The sequence below is a fragment of the Bos javanicus genome, chromosome 4 (assembly GCF_032452875.1).
Source record: "Bos javanicus breed banteng chromosome 4, ARS-OSU_banteng_1.0, whole genome shotgun sequence".
Lineage (NCBI taxonomy): Eukaryota > Metazoa > Chordata > Mammalia > Artiodactyla > Bovidae > Bos > Bos javanicus.
This window is the reverse complement of record NC_083871.1, coordinates 62,146,942-62,172,338: the sequence shown is the minus strand read 5'-3', so window position 1 is coordinate 62,172,338 and position 25,397 is coordinate 62,146,942.

Sequence of the window (25,397 nt, the reverse complement as noted above, 5' to 3'; positions counted from 1 at the left end):
CAGTGTCAGACTTTATTTTGGGGGGCTCCAAAATCAGTGCAGATGGTGACTGCAGCCAGGAAATTAAAAGACACTTACTCCTTGGAAGGAAAGTTATGGCCAACCTAGATAGCATATTGAAAAGCAGAGACATTACTTTGCCAACAAAGGTTCGTCTAGTCAAGGCTATGGTTTTTCCTGTGGTCATGTATGGATGTGAGAGTTGGACTGTGAAGAAGGCTGAGCGCCAAAGAATTGATGCTTTTGAACTGTGGTGCTGGAGAAGACTCTTGAGAGTCCCTTGGACTGCAAGGAGATCCACCAGTCCATTCTAAAGGAGATCAGCCCTGGGACATCTTTGGAAGGAATGATGCTAAAGCTGAAGCTCCAGTACTTTGGCCACCTGATGCGAAGAGTTGACTCATTGGAAAAGACTCTGATGCTGGGAGGGATTGGGGGCAGGAGGAGAAGGGGACAACAGAGGATGAGATGGCTGGATGGCATCACTGACTCGATGGACGTGAGTCTGAGTGAACTCTGGGAGTTGGTGATGGACAGGGAGCCCTGGTGTGCTGCGATTCATGGGGTTGCAAAGAGTCGGACACGACTGATCGACTGATCTGATCTGATCTGATCTGATGTATGTGTATAACAATTCCTAGGTATAGAATAATACTTGTTAGTGGTAAAGGGAAAAAGGTTAACATTCTCAGATGATTTCTATCTTGCAACTGTCTTGCATTAAGAAATACTACTGCACAATTGAGGCACATTTTTTTTTAAATAATTAAAGTTTAAGATTGAATTTTACATAGTTTTCCAGAAGAATCTCTTACCTGGGCTACGTAAAAATTTTCCTCCAAGATGGGAGATGCTGCTTAACACAGTTTTGCCTGGTTTCCCCTGATGGGACAGTGTTCAGTTCAGTTCAGTTCAGTCGCTCAGTCGTGTCCGACTCTGCAAGCCCAGGCCTCCCTGTCCATCAAAATCCTCCAAGATGGGAGATGCTAACACAGTTTTGCCTGGTTTCCTGATGGACAGTGTTCAGTTCAGTTCAGTTCAGTCGCTCAGTGTGTCCACTCTGTGTCAACCCTCGAGACAGCTGCAGCCCACCAGGCTCCCCATCAAAGAGTTTTGACAACAAAGGTATTAATATTACCAGAAGCTAAACTAAAGACCAGTCAAGAATCTAGAATCCAGAGAAAAATTCTATCAGTAAAGGTCTTTGGGTAACTGTTGTTGCCAGATTGAACTGGTTACATGATATGTGACAGAAAGTATCATGGTGTTTTGAGCTCAGGACAAAGTTCTGAAGGTCATATCAGAAGGGGTTCAGGTTGAAAGAGGTTTCAAAGATCAGGGGAAGAGGAATAAGAAGACTAACAATTATAAGACTAGTAATTACTGTACATTTGATACCATGTGATGGTTTTCCTGCTAATGTTTGCCTACCTACTATACACTCACTTCAGTCTGTGGTTCATCCAAACTCCAGCATGGAAACTGACACAGTCGTGTCCGACTCTACCAGGCTCCGTTCCTGGGATTCTCCAGGCAAGAACACTGGAGTGGGTTGCCATTTCCTTCTCCAATGCATGAAAGTGAAAAGTGAAAGTGAAGTCACTCAGTCATGTCCGACTCCTAGCGACCCCATGGACTACAGCCTACCAGGCTCCTCCGTCCATGGGATTTTCCAGGCAAGAGTACTGGAGTGGGTTGCCATTGCCTTCTCCTAAGATGACACAGTGGTAATTAAATAGCTGTGAGGAAATCAGTTCCTGCAGTCATGGGATAAAGATGCCCCAAAACACTGCTTTGGTTTCTGGAGTATGCTCAGTTCAGTTCAGTTCAAGCCCAGATGTGGAAAGAAGCAGTAGCAGAATGCTGGAAAGATCAAGCTCTTTTCACAGTGGAAGCTTCAGTGGCTGGTTAGCACAATCCAGTAAAGTGAGATGATAAGGAAGGAGCAGTCAATGCAGATAAATAAATGACTCCTTCCATGCAACCCTTTATCTGAATTTGTCACACACACACAAAAATACTAGACAGGAAATGCATAACCCTAAAATAGTAGCCTGATACATTTATTAGCTATAACTGAGTTTTCTAAAGACACAGCAGAGTTAATTCAGTGTTCATGCTTAGAGGAAGACTTAAATGGCTGGCCCCTTCTACTATTTAAAATTTAGAAAACCAGAATGTTCCTGATGAGAATCAGACAGCTATATCACTTGAAGAAATATGCCTAGAAATATGACACTAAATGTCTACCTGTCCCTGTTTGGGTACCATTTTGCAAATGGTGAGTCAAGTAAATATAGCTAGTCCATGTGAAGGCACTAGAGGTAAAAATTCTCGATAGTGCCCAAACATGATCAAAGACAGTGAGACCTGATGTGTAATTTGTCTGCTAGTTCAGACCTCTCTTCTAAATAAGTTTTTAAACTTGATTAAGATACCTGAAATACACGCTATGCAAAGAACTATATACACATTTATCTCTTTATCAACTATCTATGTATTTATCTATGTATGTATCTATCCATGTTATTATAGGTTAACTTAAGCACAAATACATAAAATTACAAAGTCAAATAGTATACCAGTCTAATGACATCATACTTCTGGAATTATCTACCAGTCCTTATCACTAGGAAATGTTGCCAGCCTAAACTGGTTTTCAGCTATTACTCCCTGGGAAACAACTAACAATGTTTGAAGACATTTTTTACCATTACAAGTTGGGGGTGGAGTGTCACTGATATTTAGTGCGTACAGGCCAAGGATGCTGCTAAACACTCTATAGTGCAGGTTCTTGGTTGCAAACTACAGAATCAACTCTACTTAGTTTAAACAGGAAATGAATCTTTTCAAGGCTATCAAGCAGCTCACAGTATTTCCAAGTGAGTCAGAGAGTCAGTCTTAGAGCTAAACAGCTGGCTGCTGCTGCTGCTGCTAAGTCGCATCAGTCGTGTCTGACTCTGTGTGACCCCATAGACAGCAGCCCACCAAGCTCCTCTGTCCCTGGGATTCTCCAGGCAAGAACACTGGAGTGGGTTGCCATTTCCTTCCCCAATGCATGAAAGTGAAAAGTGAAAGTGAAGTCACTCAGTCGGGTCCGACTCTTAGTGACCCCATGGACTGCAGCCTACCAGGCTCCTCCGTCCACGGGATTTTCCAGGCAAGAGTGCTGGAGTGGGGTGCCAGTGCTGGAGTAATGCCCAAACACCAGTGCAACAAAGACACTACATACACATCATGGGTGCTTAGCCACCACCTTCACCAAAAGATTGAGTCTAGCCAGCCCTGCTTTCTCTTACTGATTACTTCTGAATCGGAATTCCACACAGTAAAATCTCTGCCTAGTTGACAGAGATTAAAGTAATGCCTTGCAATACATGATGGGGCTATGGTAAAGATGGAAAAGCAGCTGATTTGTGGATGCATGAGATGATAGCCAGTTTTTAAAAAGCAGTGAGTAGCACAGCTGGAGACTGAAAGCCAAAGGAGTTCGTGATCACCTTACTGTAACTGAAATAACATTTTATTGTAAAGAAACACCACATTTAATTATTTATAACAAATATATATTAAATAAAGTGTCTTTAAATAGAGACACTCATAAACCAAGGTTATGTATTGAGCAGTTGATGAAAATGTGATGAGAGGCTTGTAAGAGCCCCAACCTGTGTTTCCTCTGGAAGCAGTGATTCCTTATTCACTAGTTCAGTATTTGTGGCAACGTTAAGGCCATAACTACTGCAGATAATGAGAATCACTGCACCTTAGGAAGAACCACTCAGAGTCAACTTCACCCTAAAGTATATTTTCCTGATGGTATGTAGTTTTCTGAAGACACATCCAAAATGCTTACTGAGTGCCTGGTGGGAGGGTCGCTGTAGAGGAAGAGAGGAAGTCCAGGAGAAAGGGCATGTGGGAGGAACAGACAAGCTCCTCCCACTCCCCAGGAAATTATGATTCAACGCAGAGGCTCCTGGAGTAGAAACCCAGTGAATGACCTGCCAAAGATCAGAGAGGTCAGTGACCATGATGTTTATTCTTGTGATTCAGTTCTGTCTTCAGCTCTGTCTTTTTCGCATTTGCCCCACAGTTACAGAAAGCTTTCCTTGTGACAACCTTTTGCAGCAACAATAAGGTATATGTTCCTCATGCCACGGTTACACTAACCATGTCAACTAGCCATCAACTGTAACTCCTAGAAAGGACTGCTACTGCTAAGTCACTTCAGTCGTGTCCGACTCTGTGCGACCCCATAGACGGCAGCCCACCAGCCTCCGCCGTCCCTGGGATTCTCCAGGCAAGAACACTGGAGTGGGTTGCCATTTCCTTCTCCAATGCATGAAAGAGAAAAGTGAAAGTGAAGTCGCTCAGTCACTCATATACTTTTGTGTGTATTTTCTGGGACTGAGAAATGGTGTTCTTTGTTTGAGTGAGTCTGTAAAGGCTATAAACTCAGAAATTTGCTCATTCTTAGAAAATGGCCAGGCTGACGAACGAGCAAATTTCTGAGTTTATAGCCTTTACAGGCTCACTTGAACAAAGAACACCATTTCTCAGTCCCAGAAAATATACACAGAAGTATATGTCTGGTAATATTAATGTCAAGGAAACAGCAATACTGTAACAAGCATTGATATCAGTACTTAACTTGCTGTAACTTGTAGAACTTAGTGTACATCGAAGTCAAGTTAACTAGAACAGCATTTGGAAGAAATGATCTCTTTGGGCATGGATGTTTCTTTCATATTGATGAAAATTTAGGCAGTGTTATTTCTGATCTCAAATTAGATGTGTGTCATGGCAATAGATAACCACTGAGGGCTTAGCAATGACCGTATTACGTTATATTTGTTCATGGAATAAATATTTCCTAAGTGCCTATTTTGAGAAAGGGGGAAGGTTGGGTCCTGAGCACACCAAGTAGAACAGGGTCTCTGCCCACAGGAATTTACAGCTGGCAGAGAAAAGGATCACAAAGTAAAATGACCAAAAAGAAAGAAGCATTGTACCTGTGAGAAGTGAACTGTAGACATGTTGCTCTAGAGGTTCAGAACAGGGCAATTTCTCCTCCAGAGGAGGCACTGGGATGGCTGTCAGAGGAGGGGATGTCAGAACTATATGTGAAGAGAGGGCAAGGAAGTGGTGGAGTGGGAGAGAGGGGGCAGGGCTCAGAAGGCAGGCAACTTCTGGGGACAGTCTGTCATGGAGCAGAAAGCCACACAGCACAGGAGGAAGAGAGTGTCCAGCATTTGTTATGTTTCAGACCCTGGGTTAGGACTAGGATGCAGAGATAAGGCTCCTGTCCTCAAGCAGCTCATGCTCTAAGTGGTGCTTCTCGAAGTGCATCCTCCGTGAGATAAGAAGCATTGTCTGCAACAAAAAGCAACATGTCGATTCCTTATTAAGTCTGGATAGGCAACAAGTGAGCTATATAATGAAGGAATTGACTTACATGACAAGCGGCAGGCATGCCGTACTTGGAACTGTGCTTCTCTAGAACAACAGCCTGCAACATGAGGCTTGTGCAAGAAGACATGGGCAGAGAAAGGAAGTGTTTAAACATCCTCTTATATAGAGCTGCGGTCTCTTACTGACATCTTTGGGGCCAGACGTGTTTTGGATTTTCCTTTGGATGCCATAGAGGCAAAATGATGCATATAGACCATGTATACATAACACAAGCCGCTAGGGCAGCACCTGCTCATCAGGCACATGAACATTCCTGTAGCAAAATTCGCGGCTGATCCTCAGACAGTATAAACAGTGACTCTAAAGTCTTTCATCAGCAGGGGTCGGGTTTTGCTGCAATTTTCCTCAGACTTCTTGGCATTTCTGCACAGTCCAAGTCTTCTGAGCAAAGTCATTGGTGAGCTATGTTCAGAGATGACTAAAACAGCAAACATGCCTTGGAAGCTGGACAGAGTGAGTGCATTTGATAAGGAGAATGTCTTCCTCCCTGAAGACATTCCAGGATTGTCAAGCTTCCTCAGAAGTGTCCCAGGGAAGTGAAGATATTGTCTTCCTCAGGGACACCCAAGAGAGGCTGATGGCATCCTTACTATACTCCCCATTGCTAGAACTTGGGCTCAGCAAAGTTAACTAACCTGGCAGTCCCACTACCAAAAAGCGGTGGAGCTGGATTGGAACGAGATTCTGCAGGGTTCAGTCAGATGTCCTGCTCTGCTCTTCTGCACTGTGCTTAGATGAGGACGTGCCAAAAGCATTGCTTGCCATGGAACCTTAGTTAAGGCGAATCTCTTAACTGCTCTGACCCTATTTCCTTATCTGTAATACATTTCCACCTCTGAAAAGTGAGAGTTTGGCAGAATAATCTTGAGATGGTGCACAGTGAGATATTCTAAAAATTAAAAGGTGACATAAAATATAAGAGATTATAATTCATGTCACTGCAATCATTATGGCCCTAAAACACACAAAATGGGAATGAGTAAAGTGACTTCTCATTGACAGCGAAGGCGATGGCACCCCACTCCAGTACTCTTGCCTGGAAAATCCCATGGACGGAGGAGCCTGGTAGGCTGCAGTCCATGGGGTCTCGAAGAGTCGGACACGACTGAGTGACTTCACTTTCACTTTTCACTTTCATGCACTGGAAAAGGAAATGGCAACCCACTCCGGTGTTCTTGCCTGGAGAATCCCAGGGACGGGGGAGCCTGGTGGGCTGCCATCTCTGGGGTCGCACAGAGTCGGACACGACTGAAGTGACTTAGCAGCAGCAAAGTGACTTCTGGCCTCGCCACTACCTCCCATAGTGGCCTGCAGAGGCCCAGCAATACCCAGGAGCCCTGCCTTGGTGGGGTACCGGCCTTGTCCAACAGCACCCTCAGGGCGTGGCCAAGAGACAGGGGGAAGGGAGCTTTGGCCTTGCAGAAGCAGAACTCGTCCTGCTTCCCGCTTCCTTCATTTTAAAATAGTGAAGCCCTCCCTGAGGGTGAAAGGGAGTGCTGTGGAGCTGCTGTGCTTTGATTTTACCCAGAAATTAACAAGGAGAAGAGCAGTTCCAGAGCCTCTCTGGGTTGGAATGAGGACTGCACATTTAATTCCCCTGACTTAGCTAAACAATCCCCGTGGCCAGCCTCATGGAATTTAGAAAGAGTAAATATTTTTTGGAGGTCAAGCAAACGATTTTGTTTTCTAAATATATGCTGACATGGGGTCTGGGGAAGAGAAATACAGGTTCAGATTAGATCTAAGGAACAGAAACTCACATTTAAGCCCCAGCCATGCATCAGACACAGACAGAGCTGGGTATGCACTCTGTTCTCTCCTTACTTCTCTCTGCAGCCCAGGAAGGAATGATCATCACCGTCATTTATTACAGATGAGAGAGGAAAAGCTCATAGAGGTTAACAGATCTATCACAGACATGTGGATGGCAAGTAACAGACCTGGGGTCTAAACCCATCTTGCCCATCTCCAATACCCATGCTGTTTCCTGGTCACTCTGCTTAGCTGACTTTTTAACATCACTGATGACCAAAAGAATAAACACACTGTCATGCCAGTGTTTCTTCATCTTTTTGGACACAGCTTCTTTTCCTTTGGCTGATTAGAAAATTAGCTCCTTAAGATAATAAAATGGTGCTATTGACTTTCCCATCTCCCCCTCAGATACTAATGAGCAATGCCTTTAGAAGCTGACATAGATGTCCCTGCTTTGCTAGCTTTATTCACTACTCAGTTGCTGTATTCAATCTGCACCTACAGTGCTGCTGAAAAGTGGAGGATGGACTGAATTGAAAGTGAAAGTGTTAGTCACTCAGTCATGTCCGACTCTGTGACCCTGTGGACTGTAGCCTGCTAGGCTCCTCTGTACATGGAATTTTTCAGGCAAATATAATGGAGTGGGTGGCCATTCCCTTCTCTAGGGGATCTTCCTGACTCAGGGATCTAACCCAGGTCTCCTACATTGCAGGCATAATTTTTACCATCTGAGCAACCAGGGAAGCCCAGAGCAGATCAGTCAGTTACCAGAAGTGGCACCCTTGAGCCAGGGTCCAGCCTTGGTGACAAGTCAGAGCCCCCAGGAGGAAGCTGGGCTCCTTCAGGGACAGTGGTGGCTCACTGGCCTCCAGTCCCATAACTCAGAAAGTGACAGGCTTCCTCCTATTCATGGCCACATATACCTCTGTTCACTGACTGCCCCCCGCCCCAGATTTTTGTTGCTGGGACTTGTGTTGTAACCTGGCATTAAAGGTACAGAGTCTAGTTTAGGCTTGAAATTGAAAGGGAGATTTGAAAAAGGTCTGAAAAAAATATTAAATATTATCAAAGCATTCAAAAACTGAAAAAGAGAGAAAGAGGTTGGGTGGAGCAGAGAAAGACAGAGAGAGAAAAGGAGAGAGAATGGTCCCTGTCTAGAGAAAGGGGATGCTGTTGAAACACAAACAACTCTTTATTTTTTGATGTATTTTTGTTGCAGAAAGTCCAAGAAGATATAACCTTTTTATATCATTGGACATTTACTGTACAGTGGGCACTGGTTTGGCACTCTACCTACATTATCTGGAATGAGGTCTCCTTATAGTAAACCCAAACTGCACACCCATTGATGCCTTTTGAGAGAAAAGAAAGGAATGCAAATGAGGAAGAAGAGTAGGGAAGGGAGGGAGAAAAAGAACGGGCTAGGCAGGTAGCTATGAGCATGCATGTTCTAGTACTGTGTTATGCAGGGAACTGACATCATAGCATTTGGCCTCACATCCACTCTGCAAACTGAAAAGTAGGCATGAATCTTCCCCTTTAAGAGACGGGGAAACTACACTTCAGATAGAGTCACGTGGTTAACAAATAGCTCTCAAACTAAGATTCCAGGGCTGAATGGGCACTAAAGAATTCTGATAGGGCAACCAAGGGAATTACATTCCTTTCCTTATAAAATAACCATGACACTACGGCAAAACCTGAAGTCTTATTAAATAATTAAGATTGTTGTCATTCAGTCACTCAGTCATGTCCAACTCTTTGCTACCTCGTGGACTGCAGCACACCAGTCTTCCCTGTCCTTCACCATCTCCCAGACCATACTCAACTCATGCCCATTGAGTTGGTGATGCCATTCAACCATCTTATCCTCTGTTGTCCCCTTCTTCTTCTGCCTTCAATCTTTCCCAGCATCAGGGTCTGTTCCAGTAAGTAGGCTCTTTGCATCAGGTGGTTAAAGTATTGGAGCTTCAGCTTCAGTATCAGCCCTTCCAATGAATATTCAGGATTGATCTCCCTTAGGATTGACTGGTTTGATCTCCTTGCAGTCTAAGGGACTCTAAAGAGTCTTCTCCAAGACCACACTTCAAAAGCATCAGTTCTTCGGTGCTCAGCCTTCTTTTTGGTCCAACTCTCACATCCTTACATGGCTACTGGAAAAACCATAGCTTTGGCTATATGGACCTTTGTTGTCAAAGTAATGTCTCTGCTTTTTAATATGCTGTCTATGTTTGTCATAGCTTTTCTTCTAAGGAGCAAGTGTCTTTTAATTTCACAGCTGCAATTATTCTCTGCAGTGATTTTTGGAGCCCAAGAAAATAAAGTTGGTCACTGTTTCTATTGTTTCCCCATCTATTTGCCATGAAGTGATGGGACCAGATGCCGTGATCTTAGTTTTTTGAATGTTGAGTTTTAAGCCAGCTTTTTCATTCTCCTCTTTCACTTTTATCAAGAGGCTCTTTAGTTCCTCTTTGCTTTCTGCATTAAGGTGATGTCATCTGCATATCTGAGGTTATTGGTATTTATCTTGATTCCAGCTCGTGTTTCATCCAGCCTGGCACTTTCTGGTGTTCTGCTTGTAAGTTAAATAAGCAGGGTGACAATATACAGCCCTGATGTACTCCTTTCCCAGTTTTGAACCAGTCCATTGTTCCATGTCCAGTTCTAACTGTTGCTTCTTGACCTGCATACAGGTTTCTCAGGAGGCAGGTAAGGTGGTCTGGTAGATCATTAGGATGCTTGCCTTCATTATGAACTCTATATTCATATTCAGTATAGGCAGTTCTATGTTTTGATTCCAGTGTACATGGGACAATTACAACCAAGACTGTAGTACCAGTTCTAGTCACCTCATACCTATTAATTTGCATGTTTTATTAAAGTATAAGGAACTCAAGTCATGTGCTATCAATGGGAGCTGGCAACTGATCCTCAGGGCCAAGGGGACCTTGAACAGGGTTATATAGTTTGGAGGATGAATATCAAAATGCTTCCTGGAGGAGGTGCTGAAACCAAAACTAAGTCTACCCTCTTGGTCAGAAAACCTTAAGAACCAAGATCTAGAACCAAAGGAACCCCGAGAACTAAGCTGTCTGGAAGTATTCTCTGATTAATAGACGAAGGACAAATTTGCATCCTTGTGACCTTTATTTTACCTGTTCCAAGTACACATGGGATGAGTAGACCATCCCTGACACATTTTAGCCTGTTGAAGATCATGTTTTCATCATACATTACTAATTTACTCTTTTGGCTTCTATCCAGCTCTCAGTGCTATGCCTGGCATATGGTAAGCTCTCAATAAACACTATATGAATAAACAATTTTTTAGTGTGCCCAGGGATTGATGTTTCTAAATTTACAAACCCTGTCCCCGACCTGAGAGGAGGCCACCTGAGTGGGCAGCTGGCATTTCAAGATGACACCTCTGTCTCTGTTAATCAACAAGACCCCCAGTTTGAAAAACATAAACTTCCCTAACCAGGAAGTCATTTCTGCATCAGCACAGGATAGCTGGGCTCTCCTTTTAGAGAAAGTAGAAGTCTGAACAAATGACTCCCAAGACTTCATCCTTTATTTTCAGGGAGAAAAATCTCTTTCACAAAAGTAAAAGCATGTGGCCAAGCTGTAACCTCACTGAGGTCATCAATGAGACAGCTCACCCCAGAACTCTGTCTGCAGTTCTGAGCTCAGGGTGTGGAGAGGCACTCATGGAATTCAGCCCAGATATGCATTTCCTTTTATACTGATTCCCTCTAACTGCTGTAAACTGGGTTCCCAAGTTTTTATGCACCAATCTTTCAAAGCAGATTCCCTCAAAAATTTCTAGTGAAAAAAAAAAAAAGAAAGAAAATTCTAGTGGTCAAAACAAAGAGCTAGAAACCTGAGAAGAAAAGAGAAAATCCTACATGAGTAAATCAGAAACATAGTCAGAAACCAAAACCATCCAGAAACTGCAAATATGAAAAAATTTTCCTATATATTTTTAAAACTACTCTTTGCCTATTTATTTAGATTTACCTTCTTCCATCAGACAAACTTAAGTCACATACACATACATATTTGCTTCATGAAAAGAATAATGAGGTAGAAATATGTATTGTGTTTAAGGACAAGACTGCCTGGGTTCATATTCTGATCAGCGCTTTAATCAGCTGTGTGACCTTGGGTTGATGCCTCTGGCCTCAGTTTCCTCACTTATAAAATAGGGATGGTAAGATAGCTACCTTGTAAGAATGTTGCATGGACTGATCTCCATTTGAGGCCCAAGGGAAAATATATTTACATCTATTGACTACCTATTAAGTACCAAAATTGTAGTAGGTCCTTTTTCATACTTAAATTTAATATCTCACAATAGCTTATAAAGGAGATATTATTATTCATATTTCATAGATAAAACACTAGAAGCTCAGAGAGGTTGAGTAATTTGACCAAAACAATGTAGATATTAAGGGCAAGGCAAATATTTGAATCCAGGTCTTCCTGACAGCAAAACTTCAAAGTTGTAGACAAGGTAGCTCCCTAGGTCCCCAGCCATCATGTAGCAGTTCCTTGTTCTCATAGTTATAGGTGATCAGCCTTCCCCAAATGCTCAACAACCCCCTCCTATGAACTCTCACAATGCAGGGACTTCTATACATGGAGAGAGAACATTTAAATCTAATGGCTGAGTCTGAGTTCTCTTCACTTAAGATATTAAGAAATATACCACATTGGTAAAAGCAGACTTTATACAATGCCAGAAGAGCACAAATATCACTGAAAATAACTTCCTTTCACAATGCTTAGGGTTTGCTTATATGACTCAGCCTGCATTCCAAAAGCTTTGGTTTGTTGCACTGAAATAATTCATGGGCTAATACAGTGCAAGATCATGTAACAGTACTCAAATGTACTCAGTAAATGATATATTTTACTATTGATTCACTTTATCTTCAAAACAACATTATGAGATATTTGTTATCTCCATTTTATAGATGAAGAAACCAAAGCTTGGACAATAAAGCAACTAAATAGCTATATTGATTGCTGCATAAGAAATTTCCCCCAAAACTTAGTAGCTTAACATAGCAATAAACATTAATTTATCTTCCACAGTCTTTGTAGGTCAGGAGTTGGGAAATGGCTTGGATAGGGGTACTTCTAGATTAGGATTTCTCATAAATTTTCAGTCAAGCTGTTGGCTAGGACTGACTGACAGAACTGGAGAATTTGTTTCCAAGGGGGCTCACACACTGGTGCTGGTTGTTGGTGGAAAGCCTTAGTTCCTCCCAATGTGAGGCTCTTCATGGGCTGATTGAGTGCCTTCATTGACATGGTGATTGGCTTCCCTCAGAGTGAGCTATATCAATAACCTCAGATATGCAGATAACACCACATTTATGGCAGAAAGCGAAGAAGAACTAACTAAAGAGCCTCTTGATGAAAGTGAAAGAGGAGAGTGAAAAAGTTGGTTTAAAACTCAACATCCAGAAAACTAAGATCATGGCATCTGGTCCCATCACTTCATGGCAAATAGATGGGGAAGCAATGGAAACACTGACAGACTTTATTTTTGGGGGCTCCAAAATCACTGCAGGTGGTGACTGCAGCCATGAAATTAAAAGATGCTTGATCCTTGGAAGAAAAGTCATAACCAACCTAGACAGCATATTAAAAAGCAGAGATATTACTTTGCCAACAAAGGCCCATCTAGTCAAAGCTATGGTTTTTCCAGTAGTCATGTGTAGATATGAGAGTTGGACTATAAAGAAAGCTGAGTGCCAAAGAATTGATGCTTTTGAACTGTGGTGTTGGAGACGACTCTTGAGTCCCTTGGACAGCAAGGAGATCCAACCAGTCCATCCTAAAGGAAATCCGTCCTGAGTATTCATTGCAAGGACTGGTGCCGAAGCTAAAACTCTGAATCTTTGGCCACCTGATGTGAAGAACTGACTCACAGGAAAAGACCCTGATTCTGGGAAAGATTGAAGGCAGGAGAAGGGGCCAACAGAGGATGAGACGGTTGGATGGCATCACCGACTCAACGGACATGAGTTTGAGTAAACTCTGGGAGTTGGTGATGGACAGGGAAGCCTGGCGTTTTGCAGTCCATGGGGTCACAAAGAGTCGGACACAACTGAACGACTGAACTGAACTGAACTGAGAGTGAGCTATCCAGAATGTAGAGGGCAAAATGGAAGCTGTCCATTTGGTTACTCACAGCATCACTTCAACCACATTCTGTTTGTTAGTGGCAAATCTCTGAGTTCAACCCACATTCATCGGAGGGAGAAAGAAACTCCATTTTTTTTTAAAGGAAGTATGTCAAAGAATCTATGATATATTCTAAAGTCATAGCAGAGGCAAAACAGGAATTCTCATTTATCTCTTTCTGATTTTACAACTCCACCTCTTCTAATAGCCAAGGTAAAAAGACACCATGAATGTTTCCACGGCTTACCTCCTCATCCATGATAGACATCATAAGCAATCCCAGTAACTCATACTGCTGAAGCTCAGCTTGGCCTAAGTATCTCTCTCACACCATGTGCCAGGAAATCACCACTAATCATTTCAGAGTAAGCACACAAGTAGATATGAACTCCATTCCTGTCCCTCCCTGTCCTACCATACTTACAAAGGAAAATCTCACAGGTGTTGCAGGTTTGGGCTATCTTAGAGTCCCTAATCTTGAGGATCACCTCTTGGACTCTCTCTGAAACAAGATTTTTAATAATGAACCCCTCTCACAAAAGTGCTCTAGGGAGGAAAATGCTTTAGGAATCCTCATTTATTCTAAGCTTTAGAAAATCCTCCAAATTCCAGAACTTTACTGAAACTGTGCAGACACACCCCAGTAATGCATTTATTCTGTAATGGCAGGAGGAGAGGATTATATTCAATATCTACAGTGTTCTTTACTTAATACAGGTGCTCTCATCCACGGGTGCACATTGTAATCACCAGAGCCAGGACCTGGCCCCAATCTCAAGAGATTCTGATGTGATTGATCTGAGGTGCAGCCTGAGATGTGGGGACCTTTCAGAACGCCCCATGTGACTCTAGTGTTCAGCCAGTTCTGAGAATAGCTGATTTAACACTTCATTCTCACTGCCAAATAAGTGTTCCCACTGTGTATGCATTAAGGCATGCCACTTGGTAATGACTAAATGAACATATTAAAAGAATTTGGAGTGATTGGCCCCAGGCAATATTCAAAATTTACCACTATTTTTCAAAATATCAATCTCAGTTTTCGAGTTTAGATTGTCTTCCTTCTGTACTTTTTCCTATCTATATTAAATGGATAAACCCACCTGATTCAATAAAAAAAATCCAATTATTTTGCACTTTTATGTGACTTTAACATTTTTATAAGCATCTCCCAGACCCCCTTTTTCTCATCCAGTGCTCACTTCCAATCCATAATTCTTCCCAATGTATCAAAAATATGAGATCACCTTAGAGCAAATGTAAAATTCTGTTGATATGGGATTTTATGATTTGTTGTTGTTCAGTCACTCAGTCATGTCTGACTCTGCAACCCCTTGGACTGCAGCATGCCAGGCTTCTCTGTCCTTCACTATCTCCCCAAGTTTGCTCAATCTCATGTCCATTGAGTCGATGATGCCATCCAACCATCTCATCCTCTGTCATCCCTTTCTCCTGCCCTCAGTCTCTCCCAGCATCAGAGATTTCATGATAGTTTTAGTAAATACTTTTTTCTCTTCCTCACACAGTCAACTCCTACTTTCCTAGATTAACAAAGAGGGAGATTAGCCAGATAATCTAAAAATATCATTTTTCTCTCAAATATAACATCTATCCTAAAAAAGATATATTTTTAACTGAGACATTTTCATTTGTATACCTTAGCCAAGACACGGACAAATGATCACCATAAGATGTTGAAAGATTATGGGAATGGGGGCATGCCAGCAATCCCCTGAACACAGTTTCTACACTTTATTTCACATTAAAATCCCACACCAGGCTACATCCTATAGAGTTAAATTAGAATCACTGAGGGTAGAAGTCAGGCATTTGTACAGTTTGTAAAAATTTCCCAGGTGATTCTAACGTGCAACAAAGTTTGGGAACTACTGTCTTAACAGTTTACTGCTTAATATTTATGGGTCTGTGAGCAAAATAAATGTTCTACATCTTTAAGCTACTTTCAGGGAAAAAACAGCTACTCAGATGGGAGATATTTGTGTACCAGAGTCTATTTACTGAGCTAAAAACTGTGTAACGCAGTGAAGAACTTGAAAAATCCAAATGTCTCTTCATTTAGTAAGATCTAAAATTCAAGCAGAACATATTATTTCAATAAAGTATTACCTATTGGATTCGGAGGCTAATTAAAAGTGCAGTTTATCAGTGTGTTCCTTTTTCTACCGTTACTGTAACTGACTATCTAAATACGGCATAACATTCACAACTAAAGGTCAAATTAAAATTGATACCAAGAACTGGGTTTTTAATCATAGAAATAAATTGTATTTATATTGTACAAGATAGCCATTTATTAGCTTAACACAAAATTACATGTATACCACTTTTTCCTTTATTAATCTTATACTATCCTTGTGATATCATTTATTAGCTGGTTTAGATCATTAATTTTTTCCAGTTTTTTAAAAAATAATTGACATACATCTCTGTATATGTTGAAGGTATACAGCATGGTGGTTTGATTTACAAACATTGTGACATGATTACCAAAATAGGCTCAGCTCATTAATTCTTATATAGTGTCTTTACTTTTCAATGTCTTAATAGGGATTTTAAGATCCCTTAGGAGAAGGGATCATGTACATCAAGTAATATTTATTGAGCATGTACTATGCAGCCATAAAATTAAAAGATGCTTACTCCTTGGAAGGAAAGTTATGACCAACCTAGATAGCATATTCAAAAGCAGAGACATTACTTTGCCAACAAAGGTTCGTCTAGTCAGGGCTGTGGTTTTTCCTGTGGTCATGTATGGATGTGAGAGGTGGACTGTGAAGAAGGCTGAGCGCTGAAGAATTGATGCTTTTGAACTCTGGTGTTGGAGAAGACTCTTGAGAGTCCCTTGGACTACAAGGAGATCCAACCAGTCCATTAGAAAGGAGATCAGCCCTGGGTGTTCTTTGGAAGGAATGATGCTAATACTGAAACTCCAGTACTTTGGCCACCTCATGCGAAGAGTTGATTCATTGGAAAAGACTCTGATGCTGGGAGGGATTGGGGGCAAGAGGATAAGGGGACGACAGAGGATGAGATGGCTGGATGGCATCGCTGACTCGATGGACATGAGTCTGAGTGAACTCCAGGAGTTGGTGATGGACAGGGAGGCCTGGCGTGCTGCGATTCATGGGGTCTCGAGGAGTCGGACACGACGGAGCGACTGATCTGATCTGATCTGATCTGATGTGGTGAAAGCTATGTTAGCCCATCAACAGGTTTTTTGTCCCCTATAGCTATGTTTTTGTGTTCCCTATAGCTACGACTCCAGAGATCAAATTGCCAACATCCACTGGATCATGGAAAAAGCAAGAGAGTTCCAGAAAAACATCTATTTCTGCTTTATTGACTATGCCAAAGCCTTTGACTGTGTGGATCACAATAAACTGTGGAAAATTCTGAAAGAGATGGAAATACCAGACCACCTGACCTGCTCTTGACAAACCTATATGCAGGTCAGGAAGCAACAGTTAGAACTAGACATGGAACAACAGACTGGTTCCCAATAGGAAAAGGAGTACATCAAGGCTGTATATTGTCACCCTGTTTATTTAACTTATATGCAGAGTACACCATGAGCAACGCTGGGCTGGAAGAAGCACAAGCTGGAATCAAGATTTCCAGGAGAAATATCAATAACCTCAGATATGCAGATGACACCACCCTTATGGCAGAAAGTGAAGAGAAACTAAAAAGCCTCTTGATGAAAGTGAAAGAGGAGAGTGAAAAAGTTGGCTTCAAGCTCAACATTCAGAAAACGAAGATCATGACATCCAGTCCCACCACTTAATGGGAAATAGTGTCCGACTTTATTTTTCTGGGCTCCAAAATCACGACAGATGGTGACAGCAGCCATGAAATTAAAAGATGCTTACTACTTGGAAGGAAAGTTATGACCAACCTAGATAGCATATTCAAAAGCAGAGACATTACTTTGCCAACAAAGGTTCGTCTAGTCAGGGCTATGGTATTTCCTGTGGTCATGTATGGATGTGAGAGCTGGACTGTGAAGAAGGCTGAGTGCCAAAGAATTGATGCTTTTGAACTGTGGTGTTGGAGAAGACTCTTGAGAGTCCCTTGGACTGCAAGGAGATCCAACCAGTCCATTCTAAAGGAGATCAGCCCTGGGACATCTTTGGAAGGAATGATGCTAAAGCTGAAACTCCAGTACTTTGGCCACCTGATGCGAAGAGTTGACTCATTGAAAAAGACTCTGATGCTGGGAGGGATTGTGGGCAGGAGGAGAAGGGGACGGCAGAGGACGAGATGGCTGGATGGCATCACCGACTCGATGGACGTGAGTCTGAGTGAACTCCGGGAGTTGGTGATGGACAGAGAGGCCTGGCGTGCTGCGGTTCATGGGGTCACAAAGAGTCAGACACGACTGAGCGACTGATCTGGTCTGATCTGATCTGACAGCTATGACAGAGGATGAGATGGTTGGATGGCATCACTGACTCAATGCACTTGAGTTTGGGTAAACTCCGGGAGTTGGTGATGGACAGGGAGGCCTGGCGTGCTGCGGTTCATGGGGTCGCAAAGAGCCGGACACGACTGAGCGACTGAACTGAACTAACTGATAGCTATGTTATTTAATTTGAAGTTTACAGTCAATAGTAAAACCAACTTGATGGCCTGGCCACCTTTTTATTAATGGCAGTATAAAATAGAAGCAAATAAAAAGAAATAGCAAATGGCAGCATATTAAGGATATACTCACATATTAAGGGTAAGTTTACAGTAAATGAAACCTTCAGTTGTGTGTGTATGTGTTGAGTCTCAATGCAGAATATTTTTCTCCATTAGAGAGATTTGAAATATATTGGGATAGAACAGTGTTTTGTGCATCATAGTGTTCTGTAAATAGTTCTTGATTAAGTAAATGAAGTCAAAAGTTCTAGAAATGGGGTTTTGGTTTGTTTTTGTTTTGTTCTCAGCTGTTAGAAGTTTCTCTGGCTGAAAACAGAAATCACCTTGTAACTTTGGTATTCTTTTGGCTCTGAGCACTGAAGGGGCCTCTTTTTCATATGTAAGTATAAGGGGCTGAGGCCCCGGCGGGTAGAGGAGCAGGCAGGATGTCTGTGGCTTGGACGGCTCATTCCCTCAAGCCCTTTTTAGGTATGCAGAGATGGTTTCTGGGCCATGGACTTCTTTGTCTAGTGTCAAGAAGACTCCTGAGAAAATAAGAAATGAACACCTGACTGTGTCCATTTAGAGCTTCAAAAGACATGGAATGGTCCCAGCTAAGGTCTATGGCTAGCCAAGGAGAGCTCTCCATGAGGCAAGAGGCGTCTGGACTGGTTGGAGCCCACAGGATGGAGGTGACCCCAGTACAGCCAAATGGAGGAGATTTTGACATGAAGAAAGTGTGCTTTCTGCAAAGAGAAACTGATGGAGCCTTAGAAAAACAAGCAGAAAAATAATGAAGATGTTAATATCCCAAACTGATCTTTTAAAACGCATACTAGTGATTTGCAGGGTAAAACTCTGGCACTTTTAACTCAGTAATAGCCACGAATCGTCTTCCACACTCTGCATTCCTGATGATTGTGATTAATGAGGTCATTTATTCTTGTTGTTATCCATATGACAGAAATAACATATACAGCCCATTTATACTCTGAATTCCTTCAATGGCTTCACTTCACTGAGATGAGAGGAATGTGGCCATATTCAGAGATGGCCAAGAATTCTACTAGTGGTTAGGTCAGATGGACCTCAGTATTTCACTGCAATGTATATAAGTTTGAAAGCTGGAAAGACACATATAAATTGATTCACTTAGTAGATATCTGGGTGCTTACCATATGCTAAGCACAAGAAAATAAAATACAATTTTTTATACCATGAAATTATAATAAAGTTCTACTCATATTGAAAGTGAAAGTTGCTCAGTCATGTCCAACTCTGTGTGACCCCATAAACTGTAGCCTGCAAGGCTCCTCTGTCCATTCAATTCTCCAGGCCAGAATACTGGAGTGGGTAGCCGTTCCCTTCTCCAGGGGATCTCTCCAACACAGGGATCGAACCTAGGTCTCCCACATTGTAGGCGGATTCTTTACCCTGTGAGCCACCAGAGAAGCCCAAGAAAACTGGAGTGGGTAGCCTCTCCCTTCTCCAGTGGATCGTCCCAGCCCAGGAATTGAACCAGGGTCTCCTGCATTGCAGGCAGACTCTCGACCCACATTAGTGGTACAACTAAGGAGGCCGCTGATTGCCATATGGCTTCAAAGTGGTGAAATTCAGGGCAGACATTAAGACAGCATGAGCAAATTTTAAAATGGTACTTGAAAACACAAAATATCACAAAATGAGAAAAATCTCTAAAGACAGGCTTAAGAACAAGCCACCAACATACTTGACTCACATCAAGACAACAGACCTCAGACAGAGGTTATCTGAGCAACCACTTATATTAGGGCTTTGATGAATAAACTTTATAGAAATGGGGAATCATGTATCTCTTATGTTTCATTCACAAAATATTTAGGGGTGGAAGGTAATATCTGACATCTTTACTTCTGAATTGGGTCATTACAACATCTCCACATAATTTACTTTCCAAATCAGTGTTTACATATGTTTTAATAAGACAACCTGCGTTCTTCATAGTTTAAACTGCAGTGTGGATGTTCAGTGGCCTTCCTTTAAGCAAGAGGCAATAATCTAACAAAAGGCTTTTCTCACTGCAAAAGGAAGAAAAGTGTCTTTGTGGAATGTTTTTCTCATTCATTATCCTCCCCCTCTGCAAACTACCATTTGCCAGGCCTGTAGACATTCTGTGATAAGCAGGAGTGCTGTCGTTAGAAATAGGCTCCACAGGACTGAAAAATAGCTTTCTTGTGGAGGAATAACTTCTTGCTTTTACAGATCTGAAGGAGGGTTAGGAGAAAGATTTGATGAACACATTTTAGGCTAAATTCCCCTTGGAAAAACCAACTTTGGCTTAGATCTTTGTTCCTCAAAAGATGGAGGGTTTTATTCTTGTACAATATAAATTATGGTCTTTCATCTTCTCCAGGGATACCACGTACACATTGAACTATTTATTTTTATTTGTTCATATATCTTAAGGCTTCAGTTTCTTTGAGAGTTTTTATTTCTCATGGCTATTATCTTTCTGTTCTGGTTATAATAATTAGGGATACTTTCAATATTTTGTGATTTCAGTTTGACTTGAGATCCATGTAAACTATACTCAAAGTTCTTCACGTCATTTCAGGGTACGTGGGAACAGGCCTAGGGCTGGAAACCGGGTGACCTGCGTTCTAGTTCAGCTCTGTCTCTAGCTGTCTGTGTGATCCTGAGCAAGTCACTTCGCCTCTCTGGGCCTGAGCTGTCTCATCTACAAAACAAAAAACTTAGAGGAGATGTTTTCTCCTCCTTTGAGGTTTAGTTAAACCTCCTTTAAACTAATCTTAGGGCTACAATTGTATGATTTTGGTTTTTAAGTGTCTCCCCTGCAAGACCTTTGTGCTAAATGTTGTACATTAGCTATTCACAAAGTATTCATAGCCCCCTTCTTGCATGCTTTCCTCAGTCATGGGCTAGAAATCTAATATTCTTGATATTCAGACTCCTTCATACTTAAATGGGATAGTCATGTAGGCAGGTTCTGGTCTATGATGTCAGTCAAAGTCTCTAGAGGGAAGTTCTAGAAAAGCTTTTTTAAAAGAATACATTTAGCTTTAATGTCCCCTCCCCTTTTCACTCCCACTTCTATCTTCCTGCTTGTGATGTGGACAAGAACCTGTAACTGCAGCCCGTGACCGTGAGGCACATATACAAGGACAAAGGCTATACACTAGTGCTGCTGCTGCTGCTGCTGAGTCGCTTCAGTCGTGTCCGACTCTGTGTGACCCCATAGACGGCGGCCCACCAGGCTCCCCGTCCCTGGGATTCTCCAGGCAAGAACACTGGAGTGGGTTGCCATTTCCTTCTCCAATGCATGAAAGTGAAAAAGTGAAAGTGAAGTCGCTCAGTCGTGTCCGACTCTTCGAGACCCCATGGACTGCAGCCTACCAGGCTCCTCCATCCATGGGATTTTCCAGGCAAGAGCACTGGAGTGGGGTGCCGTCGCCTTCTCCGACACTAGTGCTAGTGCAGGAAAAAGATGAGAAGAGCCCGGTTTACAAATGCCTCCCTGAACTATCACACCCAGACCTAACTCACCTGTGTTACACTCCTTGTTGCTTCAAACAAATAAATCCTCTCCTATTTAGAGTACTGTTAACTGGGCTTTCTATAAGCTGTAAATGAATGCAGTCATAATAAACCTTAAAACTAATCAGTTCCAAAGAGTAGGGATTTTAGAAAATCCCTGGTGGCTCAAAGGTTAAAGTGTCTGCCTAGAATGCAAGAGACCCAGGTTCGATCCCTGGGTCGGGAAGATCCCCTGGAGAAGGAAATGGCAACCCACTCCAGTACTCTTGCCTGGAGAATCCCATGAAGGGAGGAGCCTGGTAGGCTACAGTCCATGGGGTCGCAAAGAGTCGGACACGACTGAGCGACTTCACTTTCACTTTCTTTCAGTAACTTTAGAATTAATCCTCCTTCTTAGAATCAGTTTCCACTTTGTAATGACTTTTCATTGCCTTTGTTTAGCACTTCTGTAACTCTTCCTCTCCATCTGGACCCTCTGCTGCTGCGGCTGCTAAGTTGCTGCAATCGTGTCCGACTCTGTGCAACCCCATAGACCCATCCCCTTCTCCCTCTGTATTGTGCTCCCTGCCTCTTCCCAATAGAGCAGATCACAGCCTCCTCTGTGCCACCACCATCCCTGGCACTCTTCTCTATTTTTGCCCCTATCTCATTTTTCTGGAACTTATTTAGTCTAGCTTTCTTTCTTATTAAAACCAAAAGTTTCCAGAGGGTAGTCAGCCTGTCTTCAGTTCAGTTCAGTCATTCAGTCGTGTCTGACTCTTTGCGACCCCATGAACCACAGCACGCCAGGCCTCCCTGTCCATCACCAACTCCCGGAGTTTACCCAAACTCATGTCCATTGAGTCAGTGATGCCATCCAACCATCTAATCCTGTCGTCCCCTTCTCCTCCTGCCCTCAATCTTTCCCAGCATCAGGGTCTTTTCAAATGAGTCAGCTCTTCGCATCAGGTGGCCAAAGTATTGGAGTTTCAACTTCAACATCAGTCCTTCCAATGAACACCCAGGACTGATCTCCTTTATAATGAACTGGTTGGATCTCCTTGCAGTCCAATGGACTCTCAAGAATCTTCTCCAACTCCACAGTTCAAAAGCATCAATTCTTCAGCACTCAGCTTTCTTTATATTCCAACTCTCACATCCATACATGACTACTGAAAAACCCATAGCCTTGACTAGATGGACCTTTGTTGACAAAGTAATGTCTCTGCTTTTTAATATGCTGTCTAGGTTGGTCATAACTTTCCTTCTAAAGAGTAAGCACCTTTTAATTTCATGGCTGCAGTCACCATCTGCAGTGATTTTGGAGCCCAAAAAATAAAGTCAGCCACTGTTTCCACTGTTTCCCCATCTACTTGCCATTAAGTGATGGGACCAGATGCCATGATCTTAGTTTTCTGGATATTGAGCTTTAAGCCAACTTTTTCACTCTCCTCTTTCACTTTCATCAAGAGGCTCTTTAGTTCTTCTTCACTTTCTGCCATAAGGGTGGTGTCGCCTGCATATCTGAGGTTATTGATATTTCTCCCGGCAATCTTGATTCCAGTTTGTGCTTCCTCTAGCCCAGCGTTTCTCATGATGTACTCTGCATAGAAGTTAAATAAGCAGGGTGACAATATACAGCCTTGACGTACTCTTTTTCCTATTTGGAACCAGTCTTTTGTTCCATGTCTAGTTCTAACTGTTGCTTCCTGACCTGAATACCTTACACAGCCCTATTTATCCCAAGTATGGCTTTGAACCTGGTACATAATAGATGTTCAATAAATGGTAGTTTGGTTTATTTCATTTTGACTGAGTGCATTAATTTATTAATCTTATAATCACTTGACAAACTCACTGCTTATGCAGAAGTAGCTGAGGATCACTGAATTTCATGCCGATTGTTCTATATGGGGACTGTATAATTCTTGATAATTCTATCTGGACTGCATAATTGACACTGTCATTTACCTCTAAACACATTATACACTGAACTTTCTTTTTTTTTTTTTAATTTTATTTTATTTTTAAACTTTACAATATTGTATTAGTTTTGCCAAATATCGAAATGAATCCGCCACAGGTATACCCGAGTTCCCCGTCCTGAACCCTCCTCCCTCCTCCCTCCCCGACCCTCCCTCTGGGTCGTCCCAGTGCACCAGTCCCAAGCATCCAGTACCGTGCATCGAACCTGGACTGGCGACTCGTTTCGTACATGATATTATACATGTTTCAATGCTATTCTCCCAAATCTCCCCACCCTCTCCCTCTCCCACAGAGTCCACAAGACTGATCTATACATCTACACTGAACTTTCAAAAGGAGTTTATTTGAAACAGCAAATCTGTGTCTAACTCAGCCAGCTCTCCCACCTTTTCTGATGCAGCAATAGAATTGACCATGAATTTATTAATTTAAGGGAAACAAAATATGTTATTAAAGTCCTAAATCTCATGGAAATGAAAAACAGGGAGCTTTTCACAAACAGTGCTTAGTAAACATTTATTATGCCTGGGAAACACTCATTGTGCCTTTCCTGGGACAGTGCTTTTACAAATGGAAGACATGACAAGATATCAATTCATTCGATCTATTGATTTCCTTGGCATAGTACAGAAAGAAGACATTCAGAACTGTAGATTGTGTGTGTGTGTTTAGGTCAAGAACTGTCCTAAAAAGGTCAAAAAAGGAACTGGGATATAATAGGATTGTGTGAGATTACATTAAAGCCTACAGTTACTCAGTTTATTACAGTTTGCTATGAACCACTAAAATGTCTATCTATCTAGGCAAATTGAAGCTGATTCAGTTATGCTTAAGAATGCTCAAATAATTAATATTTTAGTGGCCCTCATTCACTGAAGCTATGGATAAAACATGTCTTCTCAAGGGAAGTGAGTTTCCTAGTGAAAAGTAACACAGTTGAGAAGAGTCTTCTGAGACTTTAGTAATTCACATACCAAATTCACAATTTGGGCTACAGTTTTACCTGTATTATCATAAAATTAATGAACCGATTGTTTTTCTTTGGGAAATTTAATCATTTTCCTTTTCTACATAAGTAAATTTATTCTAAAAAGAATTGAAAATCTCTATTATACCACAAATTTAAATAAATAAATAAATGACAGATGATGGAAAGCTTGCCCGGCTTTGAACTCTATATTTGTGTATATTAGGGATACTATTCTCTGCTAGGCTCTAAGTCAGAGGCCTGTTCTTTCTTTTTTAAAGTGAGATAAGAAAATGTTATGGGCTTCCCCAGTGGCTTAGTAGTAAAGAAGCCCCCTGACAATGCAGGTGATGCAGGAGACACAAGCTCAATCCCTGGGTCAGGAAAATCCTCTGGAGAAAGGGATCTGCAGTATTCTTGCCTGGAGAATCCCATGGACAGAGGAACAGCAGGCTACAGTCCAGGGGGTTGCAAAGAGCTAGATATGACTGAGCACACACACATTTGCAGGAAAATGTTACAGAGGTGAGAGGTGTTAGAAACATACTGGTATTAACCTGAGAAATTTTCATTGACATAACACTAAAGATAATTTAAAAGGGACAAATTTTCTTATAATGTTATTTTGCATCAGCTCCACATGCCATGTAAAGTCCTTTAAAATACCATCAGATAAGTACATCCTGTTAGTGTTAGTCACTCAGTCGTCCCAAGTCCTTTTGACCCTATGGATTGTAGCCCAAAAGGCTCCTCTGTAAAATAGGCATAACAAAGTACCACAATGGCATACAGTTAGAGAATAGAACGTCATAATTTTTTTAAAAAGCATGCTGAAGTGTGAAGATATCTGTAGTTTTTTATGTTT